General features: G+C 39.9%; 1 non-coding gene and 1 pseudogene across 1 annotated transcript; one reads left to right on the forward strand and one right to left on the reverse strand.

Annotated features, from left to right (window-relative positions):
* Positions 1–6509: 6509 nt before the first annotated feature.
* On the forward strand, positions 6510–6612 carry LOC111813275. The gene has a single exon (XR_002818579.1). It is a non-coding gene; the product is annotated as a U6 spliceosomal RNA (small nuclear RNA).
* Positions 6613–6809: 197 nt separating this feature from the next.
* LOC101580973 lies at positions 6810–7665 on the reverse strand (annotated as a pseudogene).
* Positions 7666–11360: the final 3695 nt, after the last annotated feature.

Here is an 11360-nt window from a genome sequence, read left to right on the forward strand (position 1 = left end):
TAACCATCCAGCAGAAAAGTATAAAAACGAGGTATATAAAGTAAAGCCATATTAATATGCTGAGCTGTAAAAGGCTCAAGTCAACAACTTCTGTGTTCAACCCCCTACTATTGTGGACTACTGGACTGTGTTGGATTGTTTTGCTGAATTCAAGCACCTATAATATTTAGATGCCAATAGAATGTCCATCTCTGACAGGACTGAACTGGAGAGGGGGGATACAGAGGAAGGACCATTTTGTATTTGTATATACAAAATAGTTAGGATAGATGTACGGCTGCTTTCGCTTGGTTCAGTGAGAAGGAGGATTTGTTGTAGTAGTGTTTGGACGGGATGTCCTGGCTGCTTGTTGTGCTGTGGATGACCGCTGAGAAGATAACAATGTGCAATGTGTTAATTATTGAAAATGTCCTGTTAACCAACTTAGAAAGTGTCTCATTGATATTTGTTTCTCAATAAAATAAAATCAAAAATGAAAGAAAAAAAAAAAAGAGAGGCTTGCTGCTGCTGTCGCTGCTGCTCCTTCCTTTTTGCTCTTGCTCTTTTGCTGTTTTCTGCTACCATGAACTGCTGCCCCCTGCCATGTGCCCTCCTTCAAGCCAGCCAAGTATGGTCTGAAACCTCCACACACTGTGAGCTACATAAACCTTTCCTTCCTTAATTTTGGGTATCATGTATTTTGTACCAGGAACAAGAGAAAAGTGATCAAGAGACCTTGAAAAAGGAAAGAGAGACCTTCAAACTGCTTGTCCAGTGGGTGCTCTTGGTGGAGAGCTACTCAAAGGCAGAAAATGCCTGATGTCATGAAAATAGTGGTGACACACTAGGCACAGCTGTGCAGCACCAGGCCCTGGCAATAAACTAGGACTTGAGAGTTGCAGAAAGGGCTGATGTGAGAGATTATCCAGCCTTTGAGAATGTTGTGACTAAACAAAACACCTCTTTGCCCCACCATCATGTATTTGCTTTTGGGTTACTCCATAGTTAAAAGATTTTTAAAGAAAAATAACCATCAGTATTGAATATGGCAGCCAGCTTGAAGATGGTGCCCTCAGGATTCTGCCCTCCTATTATTTACATCCTTGCTTCTATAGTCCATTATAACCAGTAGCATAGAATTGAAGTGGTTGGTATATCTTTCAAAGTGATGCCATAAAGAAACATTAGCATTTCCCTCTTAATTCCTCATGGGTGCCTCACCCTGAGGAAACCAGCTACTGGTGATGAGGATACCCAAGCAGCTCTAGAGGAAGATCCAAGTGCAGAGGAGATGAGGCCATCTCCAAGAGCCAGCACCCACTTGCTAGCCAAATGAAGAAGCTACTTGGGAAATGAACTGTCCCATCCCGGTCCTGCTTCCAAGTACTGCAGCCTTGGGCAAAATCACAGCTTCAATCTCATGTAAGACCAGAAGAGAAGTACCCAGTTAAGCTGCCCCTTTACTAATGATCTCCAGAAACTTTGGGAAAGAGTGTTCTTGCTACAGCTCACAAGTTAAGTTGTCAATGCTTAAAAGCATGTACTTGATTTATATCCACATCAACAAAATAATCTCCAAATGAAGAAAAATGGTGCCCCACAACAGGTCTTATCTTCCACCATTAGTCAACTAAACCAAATTTCTGGCACTTTTCTAATTTAGTCACATTCTTGTCCTCACCTGAAGATAATTACATTCAGGAATATTAATGGCTAGGTCCCCAAGTCCCACAGCAGTAACATACAGGTAGTTGGCTAAGCTGCAAGCTCTGCTAAGTTAGTTCAAAAAGCAAGCAAAAAATTCATCCAGACAGTATCTACGGGTAAACAACATCATTATACTCCATTAACCAATTCAAGAGAGAAACAGAAAAAAAAAATCTGAGAGTAATTTAATTGTAAGGGAAGAGAATTATAATAAGATTCTATCACTGTTTTCCAAAGCAAAATGCCTACAGAAACATGAACACATTGAAAATATGTTGTTGAATCTCCAAGAAAAATGCCAGTCTGTACCTAAGTCTGATACCATGTGATAATACATTCTAGGTTCTCATGTATGGCAAGCAAAGAATTGCAACTGTACATCCAAAGGTGAAAGAAAAAGCAACTACATTTCTTGAAGAAAAAGAGAAGGCTGGCTCAGGGCAAGTCCATAACAACAGAAAGCAAAAGATGACATGAACAGAAAATTGGTTGGGAAGACAGGGAAATAAGACTGAAGGTCTGGCTATGAGATCTAAAACACTCGGGCAGACGGGGAGTGGCCTCCCCACCCAGTTGTGCTACTTGTACTAAGGTAAGGTTCTTAAATAAATTTCACAGGACTCACAGCAAAATTACAAGCAAATCAACCTATTTTGATTAACACAAAAAGAAAACACCAGAAATACCCAAACTTTGGAGAATCTCAAAGGATGAGATAGAAGTTGTCATTGTGTACAGCCTTGTATTTTAGCTTATATTTCACCTGTCTACCTCTTGCCCTGAATCATACCCCTAGAAAGCAGGGACTTAGTAGTTAACGTTTTAGTTTGAGTTCCCCGGAAAACAATGAGTTTAGACTTTACTGGCAAGTACCATCCCAGAGCTGTAAGCATGAAGGAAAAGATAGCTGAAGCAGAGAAGGATAAGAAGCAAATGCATGATAAGGCACTGATGTAGCCATTCAGCAGCCCACAAACAGTCATGGTCTGATGGATGCTTCCACCCAGCCAGGCAGGACATAGAGAAATGGAGAGAGAGCTTGTCTGCTAGCTGCATGCTGACTCTTATTTCTCACTGAGGCATGTTTTTCCAAGGGAAATGGATTCCCCTGAGTACCGAAGCCCCTTCAACAGCCAGAAGGGAAACAATGTCCCATAATGCCCTGTGGTACAGGAGGGCATAGATTTCCACAAATAGTAAGAGGGGCCACAGACCACAAGCATCAGTCCTGGTAAGCAAAGTGCTTAGGCCACATCCAGTCTTTCACCACGGCAGCTGTAAAGACCTGAAACCCAGATCAGGTGAGTCTGAAAGAAGGCATTCAGGATGGGCAATACTGGTGGTTTCTGAAGCTAGACCCTGTGTACATTCTGAAAAGCAAACAGGGAAGTGATGGGCAGCAGCACAGATTCTAAGTTCTGTTTCATCCAACCTTTTGCATGAATCTTGCTTCTTTAGTCAGCTCCAGCCAGCCTTGCCACGACCTCAGCGAGGCACACTTGTCTCAAGGAAAGGGCTAAGGGACCAAGGATCTTAGTCAGTACTCTTTTGAGACTGGTCACCTGCTGGACGGAAAAGTACACACATATCTGTGATCCTAGCTACTCAGGAGGCTGAGGCAGAAGGATCACAAGTTCAAGGCCAGCTTAGACCACTTAGTGAGAACTTGTATCAAAAAATAGAAAGGGTTGGGAATGTAGCTGAGTGGTAGACTGTTTGCCTAGCATGTACAAGGACATGGGCTCACTCCCAGTACTGAAAAAACAAAACAAAACCAAAACACCTGGTTGTTTTAAGAACCACCACCAGGCTGGGGATATGGCTCAGTGGTATAAGGGCTTGCCTGGCAAGCACAAGGTCCTGAGTTTGACCCCCAGTAATGCAAAAACGAAAAAGAAAAACACCTACCATCATGTTTTTGTCAAATTACTGTTTACAAGTCTTCCAAATGATTTTAGACTAGTGTCAGAATCCCAAAAATGGAGCCCTTCCCCTGAATAGCAGGATAAGTTTATCTATTTGTTTGCATGTTATACAGATTTTTAAATAAATAACTTTAAATTTTTAGGAAAGTTATATGTTGTACATAAAATTGTAAATAATTTAAATTCTCTAGATTTCAAAGAGATTAGCCATAACTGCACAGTACTGAAGCTGCTAAATGCTGCTTGTATTATTATCCCTGGGAAGGACACGGTTGGTGGTAAATAAGCCTATTGCCATTTTTCAGAATGAGTCATGAATTATGTGCAATCTTTAAAAACATATCCACATATAAGGTGCCTGCTTGTTTTTGCTGGTGTTTTTATCATTTTACAGATGAGGAAACTGAATGATCACGTGATTGAATTTGAGGGCTTAAGGCAATTCTTTAAGCAAGCTATATCCCTTTCCATTCCATTGCATTCATGGCTCCCTTCCTTCCAACTCTGTTATCCAATGTAATAAGCAAAACTTGTCTTCACACATGGCATTTAAAATTTTGGCTGAGCCTGTGGCAGTCCACCCAGTGTGTTCCTTTAGATTGACGTTAGGCTAGTTCTTTTCATACTGTGGCTCAGCTCCAAATCCACTTATCTATCTACTTTAAATGTCAGTGCGCCACAGTTCACATTTATCCCTGGGAAAATAACAGTAACAACCACAAAATAGCAATGTTTTTCATTCTTTGAGCTCCATCTACTCTCTTGGGCTCTTCACATACATTATTTCATTTAATTCTCCTAACAGCCCTGTAGGCGATACTACTTTGATTCTTATTTTACATATAAGTAGTAAAGTGAAGTTCAGAAACATTACAATTAGGGGTCAAGGATGTAGCTCAGTGGGATAAGTGTCTTCCTGGGGAAACATTACATTATTTGACCAAAATCACAAAGCTCACAAGTGTACACTTATTCCTGAACACAGACTTTTTTCCATTGATCTAAACTGACTTACATTTGCAAAGTACATTAAAGTTAAAAGCAAAACCATAATTGCTTATTTCTTTGTACGCATACTGACTTGTTCAATCTTTATCACAATTTGTTTTACAAGTTTAAAAAAAAAAAAAACCTGAAGATCAAAGGTTTGCAGTATCTTTCCTAAGGTCTTGTAGCTTAAAGTGTCAGAGCTGGGAGTCTAAGCTCTAGATTCCCTGATTGTCTAGACTGTTACTTCTCCTTAGAGAAGCTCCAATATCTAGCTCACATCAAGATTACCTGTGTCCTGCTCTCCACATTTGCCCATCTATTACCTTTGAAACATGATGGGTTGGGGAGATAGCTCGGCAGTCTAAGTGCCTGCCTGGCATGGTGGCACATGCCTGTAATCCCAGCACAGGCATGGTGGCGCATGTCTGTAATCTGAGGCAAGAGGATCACTACTAGTCTGATCTGCCTAGCAAGACCCTGCACCAAATAATAAATAAATAAATAAATAAATAAATAAATAAATAAATGATTTTTTTAAAAAAAGAAACATGTGAAAACTAGTTTTCCCAAATTATGTTAAATTAAAAAATCACTTAAAACAGTGTGTCCACAAGTTCCTGCCCTTTGACTTAATGAGAAGCCCCTGTTCCCTGATAACTGGAATTGTATACTGGGGCCTCATGTGGATTTCAGAGATGAGAGAGACAACTGAAAAATTTATAAAAATTTTACAAGATATTGAAAAGAGGCATATAGCTCAAAATACATAGCTAACATATTAATGGGAAGCTGACAAGATTATTGAATAGAGGAAGAAAAACGAAAACAACACAACAGCATTATCTTCGTACGCTGATGGAAATATAATGTTTTCTTTGCACGTTTGTTACTGCCTTAGAATGATAGCTTATTCATTAAGATTGGGTTTTGCTGCAAGTACAGAAAGACCCAAAGTTACAATAGAAATAAGATGTTACTTTATGCCTCTTATAAATAATGAAAGCCAAACATTGGCAATATGAGGACTGCATGGTGCAGACTTAGGACCTTCTTACATCATTGTTTGGCCACTTGTGCCTTCCATTTTTAAAGTTATCTTATGGTCCAAAGAAGCCGGTGGAGTTCCAGTAATTACAAATACATTTTGTGCAACAGGGAGAAGGAAAGAAAGAAGGGTTGAGTCTGTCCCTTTTAAAAACCTTTTCCAGAAATAACTCATACCCATCACTTTTATCTTTTTGAGCAGAACTGCACTATACAACCACATCTACACCCAGTTGCAAGAAAGCTTAAGTCCTTTAGCTGGGTGTTTTGCACACATATGAATGCAGAGTTCTGCTCCTAAAGAGGAAAGGTAAGGAATATTGAGGCGTGTACAACCAGTAGACTCTGCCACAAATAGATAAAGGGTAAATACAGCAGTAAAAATATGCCAATAATGTACTTGATCTGTCTCCTCAAACACATCCACTGCAGGATCTTTCAACACCATAAATGGACACCATATTGCATTTTCTATTTATGAAATTTTAATGGGAAATCAATTTATATACTTTTGTAGCAAGAATAATGGAAATAGATTGGCTATCAAGCAAAAACTGAGAATACTGAGCTTTGCATTATACTAAAATCACAATGTTCCAATCTGGCAGTTGGCTTTTGTCCTCAGGCTGTGAGGGCTGGATGCATTCGATAATAAACATCTCGTATCATCTGTATTTTCCCATTGTTACATTGCAGATTGCTTAAATTGAGCTTGCAGCAGCCTGCTTTTCTACTTAATTATATTCATATTTCAAGCAAGTACAGCTCCGATTTCAAGAGACACTGCTATCAGAAATGACATTGAACTCCTCTATGTTCAAGACAATATACAGAAACCAAATGCCTCTTTATAAAACCACACGAGTGCTCACTTGGCAGCATACACACTAAGATTGGAGTGATACAGAGATTAGCACGGCCCCCGAGCGAGGATGACACACAAATTCATGATGTGTTCCACATTTAAAAAAATAAAATAAAATAAAATGAAAATAAGTGGTTAAATGAAATTTTGGAAAAAAAAAATAGGGTATAGGATGCAGACCTATGCAAGAACAATTGTTCTTTTAAATAAATACATTTTATTTCCAACAAAAATATAATTTTGTTTTTGTTTCTGTTTTACTGAAAACATTTTATTGGCCTTCAGAACAGAATAGGGATTTATTTGCTAGGAAGAATGATGCCATCATACCTCTGCTGAAACCAGCGCATGGCCTCCTCTTTGCTGCTTCTGTGTTTGGCCTCAATGCAGCCTGTCCTGCACTTTTTGTCTGAGACGCTGAATCCTGGCCTACCCAGCACCACATAGAAGTCCAAACCATAGATGCCAATTGCTATGGTCTGTGTCTAGGTGTTCCCCTAAAGCCTCATGCCATCAAGGGGCGGCTTCTGGAGTTTGTGATTGATTACCGTGGGTGTGGGTGCTGCACCTGCCCTGGGGCAGGGAATTTGTATTACAATGTAAGGAGGGAAGAGAAGCTAGCTGCTTGAGCTGCTGCTACTCTTCTTTTGGGGCTCTTGCTTTTTGCTTCCACCGTGAAAAGCTGTTTTCTGCTTTGTGCCACTGTGCCTTGGAGCCAGCTGAGTATGGACTGAAACCTCCAGTGACTGTGAGCTAAATAAACCTTCCTTCATTTTGAGTGGTGGGTATTTGTCCCAGCAACGAGAGAAAAGTAACTAAGACACTAATGTTTGGGTCATATTTGATGCCCAGATCAATATGTTCCTGGATTCCAAAACCAAAGTTTCCAGTATCAGAGAAGTTGTTTTTCCTTAATTCATACTCTCTACAGGATTTCTTCTGCCTTCATCCCTCGGACTGTGCAGTGGACAGTGATCTTCTCGCTTCTTCTGATGTCAAAGGACCTGACAGTGTATCTAGCTTTAGAAAACACAGGAGGCTGGCCCGTGAGCGGCTCAATACCTTGGCTGCCCGTGTCAATCTGTCTCCACTCTCCCCGATGCAAAGTAGAAGTTCCCACATTGGGTTCTCTCTCTTACCTTGATCTTGCGCCATGGTGGAGAACCAGAAGAGCTTCAACAATAATACAACTGTTGATATTTATTCAGAGATTATTATGTGCCAGGCAAAATCGAATATTTTATCTTATTCATTCATAGACTGAAAGAGGTTTGGTGTTTTGTGTGAATTTTTTTCTGAGGCTCTGACTTTCATTCATCTTTTCTGTAAATACTTGCCAAACACTATATATCGGGCACTGTACTACAAGATAAAGATACAGGCATAAGAGATAGGGTACCATCTTAAAAATGCTCATAGCTTTGTCTTTAATGTGGACAGTAAGATGAGGACAACATAATATCTGCACATATTTGCTCTGGGCCGGGTCCCCTGACTTCATGTCCTGGCTCTGCAGTGGGACTCGAAATTACATCATCTAAATTTGATTGCCCTCAGCCAAAAAATGGGCATAACCAAAGTACTGAATGGTATAATCCATTTAAGTATTTTGTTAGACACAATATAAGTGTCCAATAAATGTTAGCTGTGATGATTCCTTATATAAACAATAACACCAGGGGGTTAAAGGAATACCAAGAAAGACTACATTCAGATGTAAGGCTGGAAAGGCTGTAAGAGGAAATGACATCTACATTGGGTGTTGAGGGATATGCATCTCAGCTATTCCCTCAACTTCTTTAGCTTTCAAAGGTCAACCTACTCCTTAAGGACCAAAGGCAATAGCATGACTCATATCCTTGTAAAAGCAGAAAGTCTCCTCTTTCTATGTTAAACCCTTAGGCATAGTCATGAAAACTATGATTTAATCAGATTTCCATTACTATTAAAAAATACCTGGGGCCGGGGAGATGGCTCAGTGGAATAAGTGCTTCCCTGGCAAGCGCAAAGGACTGAGTTCAATCCCTGGCTCCACCAAAAAAAAAAAAACCTAAGATAATCAGCATTTAGAGAGGAAAGGTTTATTTTGGCTCATGGTTTCAGTAGCTCAGTCCATGGTTGGTTGATTTCATTCTGAGTAATATAGGGAGTTCATAGTGGAGCAAAAATGCTCCCCTCATGGTGGCCAAGAAGCAAAAATCAGAGACTGTGTTGCGTAGAGAGGATTCCCAATACTCCCTTCAAGGGCATGTCTCCCAGGGACCTAATTCTTGCCACTTGACCCAACATCTTACAGGTTTCACTATCTCCCAGGAGCACCACAGGTTATTGATGGAGCCTTTGACACAGGGGTCTTCAGGAACACTTAAGACCCAAACTACAGTACTGAGGAACAATGCCACAAATCCTCGGGCCCAAGTCAGAAGGCTCTTCCTGGATCATTGAATCATTGCTCTACTTGCTCCACAGCATCTCCACTCACACCTATCCATTCATCTTAGGTTCCTTCTGCTTTCCCCATTTCATTTTGGTCTCAAGATTGGACTTAGACCTCTCATTGGTGCCCCAGGCTGCATGTAGAAAGAGAGAGTTCCTTTCAACAAGGCTTCACCAAAGGATTAAAGGGAACAGACCACATCTAGAAAGCAGCACATATTATGGTAAAGGTGATTACTCTGAGAGACACAGCCCAAACACAAGGCTACTTCTCCAGATTCCACAGGTCCTTTCCTAATGAAAGTCACTCTCTCTCACAAAAGGGACTCTTCTGCCCACTGTCCAAGGCCCATCTCTTTCCTTCCTCAAGATGGCAAGTACATAAATGTCCATTTCCTTCAAGATTGCTGTTCTCATCCCAAAGATACCTGGAACAGTCACTCACATCTGTGACTCCCAAAGCAGGATCATTCCCATCATGACTGGTCTGGTCCATCCAGCACTGCATCAAGCTGGTCCACATTCTTTTTTTTTTCAGAACCAGGGATTGAACTCAGGCTCTTGTGCTTGCCAGGGAAGCACTTATTCCACTGAGCCATCTCCCCGGCCCCTGGTCCACATTCTTGACGCTGATATCTATTTGCCTTGAGGTGCAGGAAAGTCCTGGTCTATTGTTGGGGATTACAAATTCAGGATTGGTAGTTTTACATACGTCCCTAAGAGATGAATGGCACCTTGGGGTTTTTGGTATTACCTTTTTGAGATTTCCCATAACCCCATTAAGGGTGGGCCATCATCTCCCATCTACTAAGACCAAGGCTAAGACTGCCTAAGACTAAAGATACTCCAGGAAAAGGTCCTTATAATTTAAGATCCTCACCACCCTCTGAGTCATCCTATAATACCCTCCTCAATAAATAAATGCTGAAGTTCTGGTAGCCCCATGGCCTTTTGTGCCTTGTGAACAATTAGTCATCCCAGATTCCCATTGTACCACCATTTTGTCTCTTTCCTTTCTTCCTTCCTTTCTTTCTTTCTTTTTTCCTTTCTTTCTTTCCACTATCCACTGTAAAACCTCTGCAGGAGTCTCTGATAGTCCATATGACTCTCCTGTCATGGTTTTCAATCTCAAATGCATACTGTTTGGATGAAAAGACCTAAATAAACATTTAATATCTTATTCTGAAGCTTTTGCATTTGTGGTTATCCTATATGCTGGGTATCCCTGAGAAAAATACAGGGATGTTTACCCTGCAAATACATTACCAAAAGGATTCATTCACATAATCTATCTTAACACAAAGGGATGTTTCACCCCAAAGACAAATATTCGCTGGTTGACTCTCTCATTTCCTCATTGTTCTGCTCCCAGCTAGATCATGTGTTAGATAAATTTAGTTTTTCCCTAAGCTTGTGTTTCAGTAGTTTGGACTAGAAATAACCTAGAGCAATTTGAAAGCAATAAAGAGTTGTCTTATTAAAAGCCACTTTTGCTTTCTACTGCTATTAAAACACAATGTCCCTAGGCCACAAATTTTTTCAGGAACGTTAGACATATAAGCTGGAGCCCCTGTCTGAACACCAGGAAAATAGTTTTGGCTAGTTAAGAATCATCGGATAGGACTGAAACCTCTACAAACTGTGAGCTGAAATAAAACCTTTCTTCCTTTAAAAAAAAAAAAAAGAATCGTCGGATTTTTTTTTTCAGTGTTCTTCCATTATAAACACAAACCACCTTCAAATACTTAGAGACAAGCTTATCAATACACACATATTGATAATTCAATTTTTGTGATTGTGTTTTATACATTTATAGTAAGTTCTATGGGCATATATTTTTATATATTAATTTTATTGAGAAAGAATTAGCAATGAGACAGTTCCAAAACAGGTTAGTAGGACAGTTACAATAATTAATACATTGCAGACAACCCCCTACTATTGTGGACTACTGGACTCTGTTGGATTGTTTTGCTGAATTCAAGCACCTATAATATTTAGATGCCAGCAGAATACCCATCTCTGACAGGACTGAACTGGAGAAGGGGGGATACAGAGGAAGGACCATTTTGTATTTGTGTATACAGAATAGTTAGGACAGAAGTACAGTTGCTTTCGCTTGGTTCAGTGAGAGGGAGGATTTGCTGTAGCAGTGTTTGGATGGGATGTCCTGGCTGCTTCTTGTGCTGTGGATGACCGCTGAGAAGATAACAGTATACAATGTATTAATTATTGAAAATGTCCTATTAATCAGCTTGGAAAGTGTCTCATTGATATTTGTTTCTCAATAAAATAAAAAAATTTTAAAAATAATTAATACATTGCATATGGTTTTCTTTATAATAGTTATTCATTGTACAAGATGAATGAGACATGATACCGTGTCTAAACACTATTAGTTCAAAACTTTCTTC

The sequence above is a fragment of the Octodon degus genome, unplaced genomic scaffold (assembly GCF_000260255.1).
Source record: "Octodon degus isolate 3935 unplaced genomic scaffold, OctDeg1.0 scaffold00177, whole genome shotgun sequence".
In the NCBI taxonomy this organism is placed as follows: Eukaryota; Metazoa; Chordata; class Mammalia; order Rodentia; family Octodontidae; genus Octodon; species Octodon degus.